A 17,293-nucleotide genomic window follows, 5' to 3' on the forward strand; every position below is an offset into this window, starting at 1 on the left:
TTCCCACCCCCTCTCCCCTTTATACATGAATGAGGGCATATATTCCTTACCACATGTACATGCACGCACATTCTCTCTAGAGTTAAGATGGGAGCCAGTTAACCTGCCAGTATATCTTTGGATTGTGGGAGTTAACCGGAGTAACCTGAGGAAACCGATGCAAGCAGGAGGAGAATATACAAACCCTGCACAGTTAGGGCCATGGTGGGATCAAACCCATGACCTCAATGCTGTGAGGCAGTAATGCTAACCATTACAATGTCTGTCATGTCCCCCCTACTCTTCCCTAATATGTGTTTTGGTGTAGAGCATGCTCCATTTTAGTTGTCAATCTTTGTACAGTCTCTAATGTTTTAAAATCCTTCTGAAGTTATGGCCTTCAGAACTGAATACAGTTTTCTAGATACCAATGACCTTTATAGTGTAATTTTTACTTATTTCTCCCTGTCCTCTCCAAATGCACACTAATAATAATAATAATAATAATAAATAATACAACTTTATAATACTTTTCTAATAGGACTCAAAGAGCTTTACATGTGCCATCAGCACATGCAAAACAAGCTTGCTATGCCCTCCAGGATCAAATATGGCAGTTTCTGGTCTCACAGGACCTGGCCAATAGTGGAATCCCGCTTACCATCAGTATCCACCTGTTACTGACTCCGCCCACTACGCAGTGGGTGGCGATATGGCTGCCACCACCAGACTCCTACCACGTGGCATCTGGAACCACGATTACCTCCTCAGAGCCAAATGCTGGCACCTGAGTACTACCTGCAAGGGTGTATGCATTGACACACCCCTGACTGGCATCTGTTGATTCCCCAACTGGGGTACCAGGCCTCTGCTATGGTTGCTGGTGGAGCAGGGAGACACTGGATCCTTTACCCAGTACTGCCGGAGAACGGGATTAGTGGAGATATCCTGTTGGTCGCAAGATCTTGAGCCAAATTATGTTTATTTTCTCAAATATAAGCCCTGAAAAGGAATCTTCCCTATTGCTAGGGTATCAGCATACTGAAATACCACAGGGGTAATTCCACCCTCTTCTTTCCACCCAATCAGGGCCTCCCCCATATACCTTAGGAGTTTGCATATCAATTACTTGCAATCAAGTAAAATGGTCTGATCAAGTTTACCTGCCAAAAAGATTAATCCAAATTCCTTTGAATAATTAACTTCCAAGAAAGATGGAGATCATATGATTATCTCCTGGACAAGTTTACATAAAGAAATACAAGATTATCTCCTGGACAAGTTTACATAAAGAAACACAAAAGTCTCTGTTACCGACACCTTGTCCACAGGACAGGGTCTTAAGGCCCCATACACTATGCGATTTTGGCCCGATTTCACGCAATTTCGGCACTTTGGGCCGATAAATCGGATGAAATCGGTCCAAAATCGCATGTTTGTGACATCTGATCCAATCTGATGCGCGTTCCCGTGCTCATCAGATTGGATCAGGAGGTCGGACCTGCAGAACATAAGATATATCGGAATCTGAGCCATCATGGGCACATCGTGGGTGCTTTTTAGCACCCACGATGTTTCAGATCCGATATATCTATATGTACAACCGGGTTCCTCCTCCTGGTACTACTGGCCTATCCTCCAACCCGGAACACACGTCACAGGAAGGGGCAGGCGCGATGGGAGAGAAGAGGACAGCAGAGGCACTGTGAGACTCTCCCCTGCTGTCCTGTTGGATGTCAGCGTCGGCGCGGGCAACTGCTGCGGTTGCTGGATATCAGCGCAGGTAGCGGAGCCCAGAACTGCTGCTGGATATCAGCCGTGCGGGCAGCAGAGCCCGGACCCCCCCCCTGCTGCTGCTTATATCAGCGCTGGCAGAGCCCGGACCCCCCCCCTGCTGCTGCTTATATCAGCGCTGGCAGAGCCCGGACCCCCCCCCCCCCTCTCCCTGTTGCTGCTTATATCAGCGCGGCAGAGCCCGGATACATACCACCCCCACCCCCCCCCCCCGCTGCTGCTGGATATCAACTTGGTATAATGGGTGGCAGATGTATATTTAGGCAAAACTCCCAAACATTTCCTTTTCCCATTACCTCCTGCACTGTGTGAGGAAGCCCATGTATACAGGCTGGACATGTGATTAGCTCTCATTCCTCCAATAAAGTCATGTGGTACAGGGACACTAAAAGCATGTACAATGCCTAAAAAGGTTAAGATTCTATGGAACACTAGTTCTGATTGGACAATAGAAGCAGGGTGTACCACTGAGGCATCATTTGAAATAGATCAACATTTAATATATGATTGTATTAATAAATTATAAAAACCCTAGGCTAGCCTTTACTCTCAGTGCCTGCAGTCCACACAGCATTCAGTTCCTTTTTACATCATGCCACATCTGTCTATAGTCTGGTCTCAGTCATTACTTTGTACCCAGCCAAGCACACCCTACAGCCAAAATGCTTACTGAGAGCAGCAGCAGGTGAAGCTCAGTGGGTGATAAAATGGAGAATACAAACAATCATTTGATATAATTATATTCATTGCCAACTTCTGCTTTACACAACCTTTCCTACACAACACAGACAAATTTACCTCAGAGGAGGAGATGTGCGATTCCTGCTAATAAAGCAAGGTACCAGTTTTAGGCAACCTTACTATGTACCATTGTGGTGAAAAGTTGTTTATTTTTGGTTTCGGTAAAATCGGTATCAAAAATAGGTAAGAAAAAAAAAAGGCTCTCGGTGCAAATGTTTGCTACTGCACATGCATGGAAGTCACAATTTCAAATGCACACAAGGAGAAGTATATTGGAAATGTAGTGAGTGCTCCTGCATGTCTTAAGGCCCCCATACACTATGCGATTTTGGGCCGATTTCACCCGATTTCGGCACTTTGGGCCGATAAATCGGATGAAATCGGCCCAAAATCGCATGTTTGTGACATCTGATCCAATCTGATGCGCGTTCCATCAGATTGGATCAGGTGGTCGGACCAGCAGAACATAAGATATATCGGAATCTGAGCCATCATGGGCACATCGTGGGTGCTTTTTAGCACCCACGATGTTTCAGATCCGATATATCTATATGTACAACCGAACTCCGGGTTCCTCCTCCTGGTACTACTGCTCTGGCCTATCCTCCAACCTGGAACACGCATCACAGGAAAGGGAAGGCGCGATGGGAGAGAAGAGGACAGCAGAGGGAGTGAGACTCTCCCCTGCTGTGCTGTTGGATGTCAGTGTCAACGCGGGCAGCTGCTGCTGTTGCTGGATATCAGTGCAGGCAGCAGAGCCCGGAACCCCCTCTCCCCTGCTGCTGCTGGATATCAGCCATCCATCGTCCATCCGCGCGTGCATCTCAGTTTCCGGCCGGCGGGGCGACGGGAACCCTGTCCGTCTCCACTTCAGGGAGACGGACAGGGTTAGGGGGGGTGCGGGTAGGCGGTGGGGACCCCGGGTGACCGCCGACAAGCCGGCGGGGACCCGTGGGAACCATGCAAAAGGGGATGCGCGCGCATCTTGTGCGCGCGCGTCCCCTTCCGCAGATACAGATGGCGGGTGGCGTCCCCTGCAAGGAAGAGACCCGCTCCATCTGTACATCCAATTTGCGTCATATAAATCACGTGATTAATCACGTGACACTTGATGTGCCATTTTTTACATCCAATTTGCGTCAGATAAATCACATGTGATTAATCACATGTGATAAATCACATGTGATTTATCTGACGCAAATTGGATGTAAAAAATGGCACATCAAGTGTCAAATTGTATGTAGGCCTCCTGGGAAGCTGCCAGGGCAGTTCAAGGGAAATCAGATGCAATTTTACAGGTCAGATAAATCTCATAGTGTATGGGGGCCTTTACATTGATCAATGCACCCAGACCGCTACCTGCTGTGCAGTGGTCATTCATCAGACATTCTTTTAGTAAACAATTAGCATCTCCTCTCCTCATCACAGAGGCTTCTGGATTCCTTCCATCATTTACAAAATGCATTTTACAATTAAAATGCATTTGTGGTATACTTACTGTATATATCATATTATAATACATTTGATATACTTTATACATGCTCTGTGCCTGGTGGGCTGAACCAGGCCTCACCTCCCAGCAGCATTGCAGCAGGGACCTGTCCCAGCTCAGTGCTGCTCAAACAGTTTAAAACACATTTTATACATGTCAAGTGCCCACTTTCCTGTAAAGATTTCATTGCAGCACAGGGATTAAACCCTTCCAGCGCCAAATCATCCATTTCATTAATTATTGGCGGGGTCTCTGGCCACAAACCTGAACAGTGAAATGCTTTAGTAAATAGGTCTTGCATCTATTTTTGAAGGCTTCTAGAATGGAGGCTTCCCAAAAAGTGTCTGGAAAGATAGTTTCATACCGGCAGCCACAAAGCTGAAAGCTCATCCCCCAGATTAATATCAGGATCTACAACTGAATCCCTGAATTCGTCTTTCTTCTACAAATCACAGTAGTCAAGTGGGATATCCAAATAGTTTGGGCCCTGGCTATGTAGGGCTTTGAAATTGAGTAAGTCAATCTGGAAAGTGAATTACCATTTTACAGGTAGCCAGGGAAGGGACTGCAGAATAGATGCTTTGTGGCTGGAATAGGGCTGGTTGATTGATAGCATGGTACAGTAGCTGCATTTGTGCCATCTTCCAGAGGTTTTATTATTTTGCTGGAAGGCAAAGGTAGAGGGAATTACAGTAGTCTAAGCATGATCATACAAATGCATAATGTACATTAGGCAGATCTTTCAAATGAGTAAAATGCTTAATTGTGGCTGCATATCTCATTTAAAAGATTGAGGATTTAATTTTGGCCAATACCTGATGTTTAAGTATCAAACAAATATCCAGGACACCAAAATTCCACGCATGTCAAGTGTTTTGTTGTTCTGAGCTCTCAGTCTTGTTTTCTTATCCATCATAATGACCTCTGTTATAACATAGGCCCTTATTCTGATCGGTGCGGATTTTTCCGCATGCGGTCGTACCGCCGATGGTTTCCGACTGCGCATGTGCAGAGGTCACTCTGCGCATGTGCAGGCGGTTTCGCCGTACCTATTCTTTAGACGCCGCACAGGGGGCGGAGAGGGGCGTGAAGGGCTACTTAGCCTCATTACCCTATGCATACGCCCCGCGTTTCATGGGCGTTCCCATGCAAACGCAGGGCGTATGCATGGTAATGAAGCCGTGACGCATGTGTAGGGGGCGGGCATCTGACATCGCCGGATGTCAGCTGCCCGTCCCCATACATGATTTCATACGGACAAGTGTTCGTGTGGTCTAGGGTGGCGGGCGCTGGTGGAGCGTGCGGCCCTGCATTCGATGTTCGGCGACCATCGAATGCAGGGGCTGCTCCCAAGATGGAGGAGGCGTATCCCCGTCCACTTTCATGCGGACCGCCACATATCCGCGTACGGACGGAGGTGGCGATCCGTATGGAAGGCGGGGATTCGCCTGCACGGTCCTGGCCGCATATTCTGATCTGGCCGCACAGATCAGAATAAGGGCCGTAGTCCGGATGCAGTCAACTGGCTCTAACTCTATGAAGAGCAAACCTAAAAGCAGCAAATTTTCTTGAGAAGGAGCATCCTGAGATGAGAAAAACCTTGGGAATATAAAATCAGGTGTATGAAGCAATGCCTTGCATCTCCAGTTGATTACTGGACCAAAAGGATGTTATGCTTCATAAGTGCCTTAGTTCATGTTATTCCGTAGTTCACATTGTGCCATGTATTGCCCCGAGTCATATTTCACATTGTAGTGTGCCCAGTTAACAAATGTCATATTTTGTCAGAAAGAGTAAACTAGAATAAGGACCGGACAGCATGCAATGGATCGCGACCTTCAGCTGGTGACTCCTGTTCTTTAGGACATGTGCAGATGTGACCAAAGCGCACTGTTACTTCCAATAGCTTTCAGAAGAATGACCTGGGTGCATGGGAAGCAGACCCCAGAGGTCATCTGAACCCAAATGCAATGACACACATTGCACCCACTGCAGGTACACTACTGGCTATAATAAATAAAACACAGGCTAAATAAACACAGATTTTCAAAATAACATATGTGCTGTCAATTGATAATGCATTTTTATTATTTTCATGGACACCTTTCTTTCAGTACTGAAGGAAACTTGATGCAACAACAGTTTTAAGTACCACCAAATGATTTATAATGTTTTTCAACAATCTTGCTTATTACAATGACTTGTTTCATTCAACATAAGCAGTTGTTGACTAACTTATCATCCTTAAGCTTTTTTTAAATTTATTACATCAACATTAAAGCATTTTATTTCAGATTCTTTACGGGAAATTGTACATACCAATTGTACAATTATGTACACGAAGCACGACCTTCATTCCTTTTCTATTATAAACCCACAGAGGTATTTTTCTCTTGAAAAAAACGGTGATTAACTTGCAATGCAACTATTTATGCTGATCAAGAGTACATGGATTCAAAGTATGACACTGATAGCCGCATCATGTCATATATTGTAACAGCTCAGATCTGTAGTAAATGCAAGTCATATCTGGGAAATTCCAGGCTAGCTACTGTACTTCTGAATATATTTTCTTCTGTACTAAATGTAGGTTTGTTTTTTATGCGGTTAAAACTCTAGACAGAACATGCATTTCTCAAATTGTGATATAAATGTCAAATTATTCAGTAAATTGATTTTATTCTACATTAGTACACATTATAATATTGAATATAGTCAGCTAACTTACTTAAACTCTAATTTAGATAAAATTCAGAATTGCAGCCAGGCACACTGCTCAAAATATTAATCTCAACTTTTATTTGAGACATTAATATGTATGGAAAAAGAACAAGTCTTATCTTCTTATTGAGATGACTCATGAGAATGATCTTGTATGAGAATTATTATGATAACCTAAGCTTTCTTAGTTGGAAATTGGCTTAGCACTCTAAGCATTATGCAGAAAAGCTTTGTAGTTAGTAAGAAACCAAAAACAAGTTATTAATTAGTTATTGATTTAGTCTTCTTTGTCTATAATCTGTTTGCGGTAATAAGGAAACTTGTTAGAAAACAACACACAAAGGGGGGTATTCAATGTGTAGGTCACGGCGGTTGAGCTTGCTCGACCGCCGTGACCCTGTCCTGTTCTCAGTCAGCTCGACCAAGAACATGCAGGTGGGATTCAATGTCCCGCCTGCAGTGGGACATGAAGGAGGCGTGGCCGCGAGTTATGGCCGCGAATAGGCGAGCTGCAGCCGGCAGCTCCTCACTTCCCGGCCATTCTCGGCAAAACGAGCCTGACAGCTTGAGAAGTCGTGCTCATTCTGCCGAGAAACCCTGCTCAATGCCCATGGGGAGATGTTCGCCGGCGATTGAATACCCCCCAAAGACTCTGTATTTTTTTCTTTATAACAATTTTATTTGCTGTTAGACAATATGATTGCTGTGTGAAAAAAAAAAGACATTTAACTTTGGGAAGGCGAGTATGACATATTAACACTTGTGTGTCATCAGTGGTATACTGTTTCTATAATGGGTTCAAGATGTGCAGTGCACATGGACCCCTTCCCACACCACATGCCTGACATCCATTTCTTCAATACTTATGTCCCTGGAGTCCCGCATTGTCTGCAAAAATCACCGGGAAAATGGTGCAGTGGCCATTTTCCAGGCATTTTGTGTAAATGTGAAAATTGTAATTGTTTCCTATTATATAAGACAGTTTTGTTATTTTGCAATCCTGACCCCTAAGACAAGGCATGCTGGGATGTGTAGTTCATCAACACCTGGAGGGCCACTTATTTCCCACCCCTGCTCTAAGATGTGCATATTCTAGTGCAACTTTTTTTCCCAGAGATCTGTGCTGCTGGCTTGCAAGGAGAGAGCCTGGTTGGAGCCTGCACCTGGGCCCCCTCCACTTCTTATACAACTCTGTGTGTCTCATATCTTTCTAATTGCCCAGAGATTTAAACAGTTTGCAATCATCATGTCAACATTCAAAATGTTGACACCATACTGTTTAAATGGTACAGATATAGCCTCACACATTGTTGCTGCCGAAAGGCCCTTTGTATTTATATAGTGTTTTTTTCTTTACAAGCAAGACTCAAAGTCACTTTACAGACATCAACTTGTAGCCTAGGGCTATGAAAAATCAACGGGTTGCTTATGTAAAGCAGATTGTCAGATGGGTGTGCACAAGGGCTAAACTCATGGACCAAAATATTTAAGAAAAGATCGGTTTTAGGTATTTGCTCATAGTACCATTTCTTTTATAGCAGTGGATAAAGCTCCCTAAAAATGAAACCTTGAACATTATCAAGTTTGTTAAAGCAGTCCTTACATATTCTACAAACCCCTTTCTGGCTGTGATTATGATAATGAAATATTTGTTTACCTCAAATTCATTCTGGTTTTCAATATGAAATGTTTTTTAAATATTTTTTTTTATAGTAAAGCAATTGCCACAGACTTAGGTTGAGGAACTGCTCTGGGCATTTGTTCTGATACTGGTCGAACAGCTGGTTTGAATGTTGCTGGTCGGATGTATTGCCTTCGCATAGTCTGAGCAACCAAGGTGTTAGCTTAACTTCCAAGCAGAGGTGCAGAGTCTAAATGTGTGGAGGTTATCACCAGGGACCCCTGCAGGTCACGGCCCTCTGAAGGAAGTACCTTGGTGGTCAGAGAAGTAGCAGGCACCATAGACTAATGGTGAGGGTAATGCTTACTGACGGTTTATGAGGAGGACTTCCAATACCCTATGGGTGCCAATCCGGCAACTGAAGATTGCCCACTTGGCTCCTTGATGAAACTGAAGACTGCCCGCTTGGTTTAATAACAAAACTGAAGATGGCCGACCTGACATAAATCACTGGAGATAGTTCACTTGGTGGTAATGAAACTGAATATGGCTAACTTGACATAAATAACTGAAGATAGCCTACTTGTTGGTAACAAAACTAAAGATGGCCAACCTGACATAAATTACTGGAGATAGTCCACTTGGTGGTAATGAAACTGAATATGGCTAACTTGACATAAATAACTAAAGATAGACTACGTGGTGGTAAGAAAACTGAAGATGGCCAACTTGACATGTACAACTGAAGATAGCCTACTTGGCATAAACTAAACTGAAGATGGCCAATTTGGCGTGGATAATTAAAGACAGCCCAGTTGGAGGTAATGTGGTGACACAGAACCAGCGACCGGGAGCATGGTAAAACCAGAGGAGAAAGAGTCTGGGTTTAACTACATGCAGCTCTAGGTCAGGGTACCAGGAAAGTATTCCAGCAACAGGTATAGCAGAGAGCAGACCTAAATCCCTCCTGATGGACTGATATTGGTCCGGACCTCCAGCAGAGGTCAGAAGAGAGACGGATGTCAGCGCCCCCTGCTGGAAGAAGATGACAGTGCCCATACCCAGAGCTGACAACGGACAGACCAGACCCATGGGAGAGCTGCCGCATCCACCCCCTACCCACTGGAGTCCTGACGCACGCCGGAGCAGCACAGCGACCAAAGATGCTGGACAGGTGAGTATCCTAGCACTCTGCCATGGACTGCGACAGCAATCAATTATCAATATCCTGAGGAATCAAATAAGGAGAGCATGATATACACAGGGAGGTGCAGGTTATGAATACAGAAATACAAATGTAGTCTGGGATGAAACCAAAATTGCTTTATGCATTGCATTTTTACCCCAAACTTCATCAGAGCCACATGTTGGTCATTAAGCAATTACCAAAAATTGATAAAACACTGACAAATATTGTAGAGACAGAATGTGAGGAAAGTAGGGATATAGCATGTGGGACTTTCTACATCTGCTGTTATCAGGATAACTAAAATAAAATAACTGTGGCGAGTATTATATATATAGCAGAGGTGAAGTTTGTCCATCCACTTTTTAGGCTCAGTATGTGTTTTATTCTAACTCTATCTCTTCTGCTTATGTACTGAAATTACTGTATGTTTGTACTTTAAATTTAGGAGCTGAGAGTTTAATTGGAGCTAAGGACACTGTACATGAACAGTTAGAGCATCATTGCCAGGCCCCATACAGAAGCTGATTATGACCCCTGGAAATCCATTTAATATTTAGTCCAGAAGTATCATATTATTCCCAAGCACAAAACAGAGCAGGATTAATAGTCTTCCCAACTCTTTTATTGAATTACATTTTCATGTAAAAGAGTAAATGGAGAACTGGATCAATTATCTCTCTGACTATACACCTCTAACAGGGGCATAACTAGATATCCGTAGGCCCCATAACAAAAGTTTGTAGAGGTCCCTATGTACCATAACAGTGATAAATGTACATAGCACATATAAACTTAAACCGCAAAGGAGGGCCTCCTTTAGCTCTGAGCCCCATAGCAGTTGCACCCCTTGCCCCTATGGTAGTTATGCCCTTCACTTCTAATAAAGTGGTGCAAAATTCTATCCACTCAATCTTGCTATCTGTATTCTGTATTATATACGAGCAATGAAACTTTGCATTGTATGTTGGGTCTCAGATATTTGCACAATGGGTCAGAACTTTAAGTTAAGTATCTAGAGCAGGAAGATTGGTGCTGGGTGTATACTAAGGTTGACCTGTGTTCTCCAATGTAACGTGGTACCTTACCAGGCACCCTGCCAGCTAAAATGAGGCAGCATCTGTTCTATCCTTTTGGCCCTGCTCAATGAGTATGGTCAAATGCCTGAATCAAGATTTTGGTTTTGATTCATTTAGACTTTTAATAAAAGTATTATAACACTATAGAAAGCTGGGTACTTATGTAGTATCTGGGCGCCCGATTTAGAAATCAGGTCGGATCGGGCACATCGAATCGCATCGCATGCGACCAAATCGGATGCGATGCGATGGACCCGATTTTTCCATAGGATTCAATGTTAAAATGGTCTTAGTCCATTTTAACATAGAATTCAATGGGAAAAAGGGGTCCTGTTCCTTGCCCCACTATCCAAGTGGGCATGGAGTTGGATATAAACCTGTGGCGAGCGTAGCGAGCCCCCGAGCCCCGCGAGGGGACACAGAATACTTTTTAAAAAATCTGTGTCCCCTTGCGGGGCTCGCTTCGCTCGCCACGCTTCGGGCTCGGTGGCTCGCTACGCTCGCCACAGATTTATATCCAACTCCATGCCCACTTGGATAGTGGGGCAAGGAACAGGACCCCTTTTTCCCATTGAATTCTATGTTAAAATGGACTCAGACCATTTTAACATTGAATCCTATGGAAAAATCGGGTCCATCGCATCGCATCGCATCCGATTTGGTCGCATGCGATGCGATGCGATTATCGCGTCGCATCGCGTTGATTGTATGCCTTAAGTTAAGGCATACAATCAAAAAATCGGGTGCCCAGATAGTACATAAGTACCGAAAGCTGATGTAAACAAGTCGTTATTTAAAGCATTTCACAGATTTCTTTTTTAGCAAAAAAAAAAAAACACCCTTATAAGGTTTTGCACTACTGCTGAAAAAACACTGGGCCACTCAAATTATATTTGTTTTAGATATTAAACCTGGTCAAGTAACACTAGTACAGGTATAGCTGCAGATCTCCAGTAATGAAATTCTGATGTACGGTAGCTCATTATTTTACAGCTATTTATAAGACGCTCCTGGCTGCACTGCTTTCTGAATATATACTAGATTTTAGACTGGCCTTGGAGAAGTAAAGCATGGTTTCAGGAATATATCCCAATAGTTCAAGTGAATTCCATAAAAAATTGTGCAGCTATGTCCCTATGCATGCATTGATTTAATATAAAATACTGTAGGATTGAGCACTGAAGTAAAGCAGTATGACTAATGAATGAGAAAGTATGGAGAGAATAGGCTTCAACTTTAATTGCTAGTTTATGAAGTTCATGAGTATATTTATAGAAACCTCAAATTAGAGGTCAAGGATATAGTTTTTCTACCGCTGCTATATAATACTAATTGATTCTCTAGCATGTTTCATTTAAAGCTTTATACAAAATCTGGTTGTGTACATTGAATTCACAAATTTCAAAAATATACAGTATGGCAAAATAAAGTGCAAGCACAGTATTATGCTCTCAATTGCAGATGTTTACTTGATAATACATTCCTGACCACAAAGTGCCCATTGAATTTTGCCTACTTTATTTGATTACTATCAGCGGTATTGTCCCTTGAAGACATTTTAACTGTCTTTAAAATTTTAATTTAAGCTCTGAAAGTAGTGTATAATATGAGAAATTTGTCCTGATGAAGATGTACTAATATACATTGAAAATGTTTGACACCAGACTGCGTCACTGACTCATTTATTCCGGGTGCAGCCGCTTCCCTGCCTGTATTGTGTACTAGGTCTCTCGGAGGGCACCGGAGCCCTTAATCATAGTTAAGGTGTACTGCCCGCTATACTATATATATATATATATATATATCCATATCCATATCCACACTAGGAGCAGCACCGCCGCCTAATGCCCAATACTTTTAGAAGGGTGCCGTCCAGGGGTCAAACAAGTTGGCCGCAATACACAGTGGCACTCCAAATATATGATTACACACTCCACAGGTATAGTGGAGTGTGTAATAGTTTATTTTGAGTGCCACCGTATATTGAGTGTATGTATGTATATGTATGTATATATATATACATATACATATATATATATACATATATATATATATATACATATATATATATACATATATATATATACATATATATATATATTCCATAGTACTGGCACTCTCATCGGTATAAAATAGTTTGCTGGGGTGACAATCCAAGGTAGGGAACTTGCTAGAAGGTCACTACTTGTATAACTTCAATAAATTGAGTCACTCACCAGTCTTCAGGTGTATCAAAGGGGTTTTAATCAGGCAGCATGGCAGAAACAGTGGGCATCTATGCAGGGACGCAGTACCACTTACCCCCTGACAAGTCTATTTTTATTTTAAGTCTAAATATAAAGCATCCGCAGGCCGCCCACCCAGTGTTATGATTGGTGCTGTATGCAGCTACCGGCTACTGCTGATTTCGCCTGTTACACTGACAGGCATCAGTGGCACCGACAGCATGAAGAGCAGGCTCCACAATTATAAGCACAAGCTGCCCGGCTCTCCTCCAAGGAAGAGCCAACCCACCCCCAGTCATTCCTGTCTCCTGATGCCACACCACTATTGTCATTTAGTCACTCCTCTTGCTTTGTGTGACCACGCCCCCTCATGACCCCACCCGAACCCCGCTGCAGCCTGCCAAGTGCAGGCTACACTGTGTATTGTGCCAGTGCTGTGCCCCTGTGGGCAGCTGCCTGGGCTTTCCAGAGGTTGCGGACAAGCCACTACCCACAGCCGCCTGCTGATGTCCCTGCTTCCAGAGAATGCTGAAAGGCATTAACAGTCCTGTAATTAGTCGTTTTTTTTTCCAAAGGTTGTGGATGTTAAAAAATTGCATGGTCTTTGCAGACAGAAAACTTGTGCCTCTCAGCACCAGCTTCTCCAAGTCACTGTTTGGAATGTGGCAGATTTTTAATTAGGTTGTTTTGGTGCTTCTTTGTGTGAAAAAAAAATGTCCCCTCTTTTCTGTATTGCGAGTATACAATATTGTTAGCGAATCATTAGAAAGGGGAGGTCACAGATTGAAAGTGGAGACTTTTGTGCTGGGATTGTACCCTCTCGCATGGTAGAAATACTACACCCCTTCCCACCCTGGAAAAAGTTTTCTGTCATAGGTGGATTTCATGTGGCCCTTCCAAAATGGCCACTACTTTCACCTATGTGACATGGGATAAACATCTTCATTGCTGGTAGATATGACAAAACCCTAGTCGTTGTGGACATCGGTAGGAAGTCCCTGAAAATGACCATGTTAGCAGAAGCCCCACACTCAAATCTACAAAGCTGTGGGAACATTTATCCACTAATCCTCTAGCTCTAAGGATATTTATTGTAAACAATAACAATGTACCCTGCAGTTAAAATTCTCTTGTGGCAATAGAAACTTGAGGTATTGGTCACTAGTGTTTTTAAAAAAGGACTTTAATTTAATTTTCTAGAAGAAACAGCTCTTAAACAAGTTTGTAATTTCTTATATGGATGTCTGCTTTACACTTTAATTTTTCCTTTTGTCTTTTAAGTTACAAAATGAAATAATATGATTGAGTTTAATCCAAGTTGTTTGTCTACAGGTTTTGTTTTTCTAGCAAAGTACAAAGAAATGTGGTAGTAAAGGGATACATAGAAAGCAATGTTATAAGATGTGGCTGCACTTGCATTGGGTCTGTGTATCAAAGTACTAGCATAAGTGTTCTAGAGCAGTGGTTTTACCAGTTCACCCAGAAGGTGCACTCATTACTCAAACATATTTTAAAAGATCCACAGGTGGAGTTAATTATTGTACTTGTGATTCTGTGTGGAGACATGGAAAACGACCTCTGTCCTCAAGTACATAACCATGCATGAGTGCAGTGGTTCCCTAACCCCAGTCCTCAAATACCGCCAACAGTTAATGGGTTCCAGTTCTCCACACAGAATTACAAGTGAAATTAACATAACCTGTGTAACTTAAAGTGTGTCAGTTAATGATAACACCTGTGCACCTACAGGGAACCTTGGAAAACCTTGACTGTTGAGAACTAATAAAAATGGAATAGACTCCTTTGATAGGCATCTACATTTTTCTATATTGACACGGTCCATTTCATCTCCCTTGAAGTGTGCAAACCATGGCTCTTTAAAACATCACTTGAACAGTTTTGTAAGTGGACAATTAATGTATAATGGAGATCAGTCATTAAAGAGATCAGACAATTAATGGAGGAACAGCGTTCCACTACCTGTAACAGGGATGAGAAACCAGTTCAACCACCGCCTTTGCACAGCAATTATAACAGAAAAGCATGATCTTATGCATAACCTTACCCTTGCTCTGCCTACTGGGGTGCAAAAGTGGAGGTTAGTTATGTGCCACAGGGAAATTAGTTAACTCCCCTCTCAATGACCACTTTAATCCCTAAAATTGTGGGGATTCAATAAGACCACCACATACAAATGTTTCTCCATTCATTAGTGTAGGCAAGTCATAACTCCTCATCTTGCTGCTATTTAAAAACTATACCAGTCATCCCAATTGGGTTTAGTTTGTATAAGGGTTTCATACCACCATATTGCAGAGGCAGGTGTTTCCACAGCACACATAGAAAAGTTATTTATGCTGTGATTATAAAGCATTAGGTCAGGTTAAGTTCAGAACCCACATTTTATGGAGGGCCTACAATGCCAGCAGCAGAGGATTGGATGCAGCACAGACCAAAACTCCATAAGGGGAGCCACACCAACTGCCAGATAGTGCTATCCAGAAGTAATGGTTGCAGTTGGTGTGGCTCCACCCCTGGTGTTTTAGGTAGATGTGTGCAGGACAGCCGCGAGGGGGGGGGGGGAGGGGAGCGGGTACTAATTACCTGAGCCCAGGCTTGCTGGAGGGGTCTGGGTCTGAACCCTCCCTTCCCCCTCCATCCCAGGTAGCAACAGCACACCCTTCTGCTTCACACTTCTGTGTTGATAGCAGGCTCAGCATGAGCATCTGACTGACAGCGTGTGAGCTCATGCTGAGCCTACTGTCAGCATAGCACATGCTATAGGTGTGTGCTGCTGCTGAGTTTAGAGTTTTTAGAGTTTACATTCACCCTCCCCTTAACATTTTGGGTGTGGCCTAATTGCAGGAGGTGGCCACGCCCCAAAATTTTTCCTCTAGGCTGCCCTGTGTGTGTTCAACATAATGGTCACTTGTTATCTGTCATTTCAGATACATTCAGTTTTTTAACAAAAAAAAAAAAAAACTCACAACACTGGCAAATTGTATCAGATCTTTATTTTACTTTTTGATAAGGTTTTCAGAAAATACTTCCAAGACATCAACCTGGCAGTACACACCGATAACATACAAAAAGATAGACCGTGCGGGTGTTTAGTTAATTTTATATATGAATTTTCTGGAAACCATTGTGCAAAGTGTATTTTAAGGATATTCCTACAGTATATCAGATTCCCTCTGACTGGACACATGACTCAAAACCACTAGGTTTATACAACTTCTATACAAAAAAAATGCCCCGCTATTCAGAGCTCATTTATTATAATCATAGTCATCTCTAAAACAGTTTCCTACCCTCCTGGAATAGCCAGTAAGCTCTCAAAACTCTAGTCCCCTTCCCGGCATACCCTCCTGGATGCCCCCTCCATGAAGACCCGCAATTTGTGCTATCTGCAGTACTGGGGGGCAGGCTTGATGACGTCTACATCAGGACCTGCCCCCCAAAGTGCTGCTAACAGTCTTCTGACTGATTTTAAAAGTAGGGGCCCTGCTCTAGAAATACATATGCTCTAGAAATAGATATATCAAACAGCTGTTGGTAATGTAGATTAGCAGCAATTCAGAACATCCTTTAAGGGTCAGAAGACTATGAAATAATTGGGACACATGGTCTGGTTTACATATCAGTGCTGATATACAGACCCCACTGTGCTAGAAGCACCACAGCAGACAGCGACACCCCAGGCAGGGAAGAGGAACTGCATGGATTTTCAAAGATGGTGGGTGCTGGAATAAACAGTACCGCAGTTCAGATTGGTATACAGATTTATTCAGATCTCCTTTAACACAAGCATCCAGCAATAGCTACAGAAAAGCGTAGAAATTAGCAAGCATATAGCTTGGGGACAGGCCATCAGTAGTTTATACATATACTGTATGTGGCAATCACATTGATTTATACCTGCCAACATACGGTAAGCCATATTTCATGAGCAACACAATGCGCTCTACCTGGACTTCGCTCTTAGACTATAACTGGCATCGTCTGTGCTGAATGAAGCAAAAGGAAGGTATTTTGCTACAGGTGACTGCAATCAACTTCAAAAGAAGGCTCTGCTAGAAACATAAAATCAGTTAAGCCACATCCCTGGTATTGGGAACATATGATCTTAAACAGATGTATCCTCCCAATAGAACTATATAATGTTCAGGATATATGGCTAAAAAGTTACCATCTCATGCAGTCACTCATGCGGTTTGTGAATAAAAATCCAGCAGTAAGGTGGTGCTTTTCATTTCCTTGCCTCCACGCTTCATCAGCAACTTCTCCAGTCAGTAAGGAGAGAGAGTGTGCCTGCAGTCCTATTTATGCAAAAATCTGGCTTTGCACATGCTCAGAACAGTGCTCTCCAGGCCTCATTTTCATTTTCTTATATTTACCATGTGCAGCAGCCATTTTATGTGTTCCAGGACCTGTTTGTGTTCCACCTTTTCTGAG

This window comes from Crinia signifera, chromosome 6 (genome assembly GCF_055691185.1).
Source record: "Crinia signifera chromosome 6, ASM5569118v1, whole genome shotgun sequence".
NCBI lineage: Eukaryota > Metazoa > Chordata > Amphibia > Anura > Myobatrachidae > Crinia > Crinia signifera.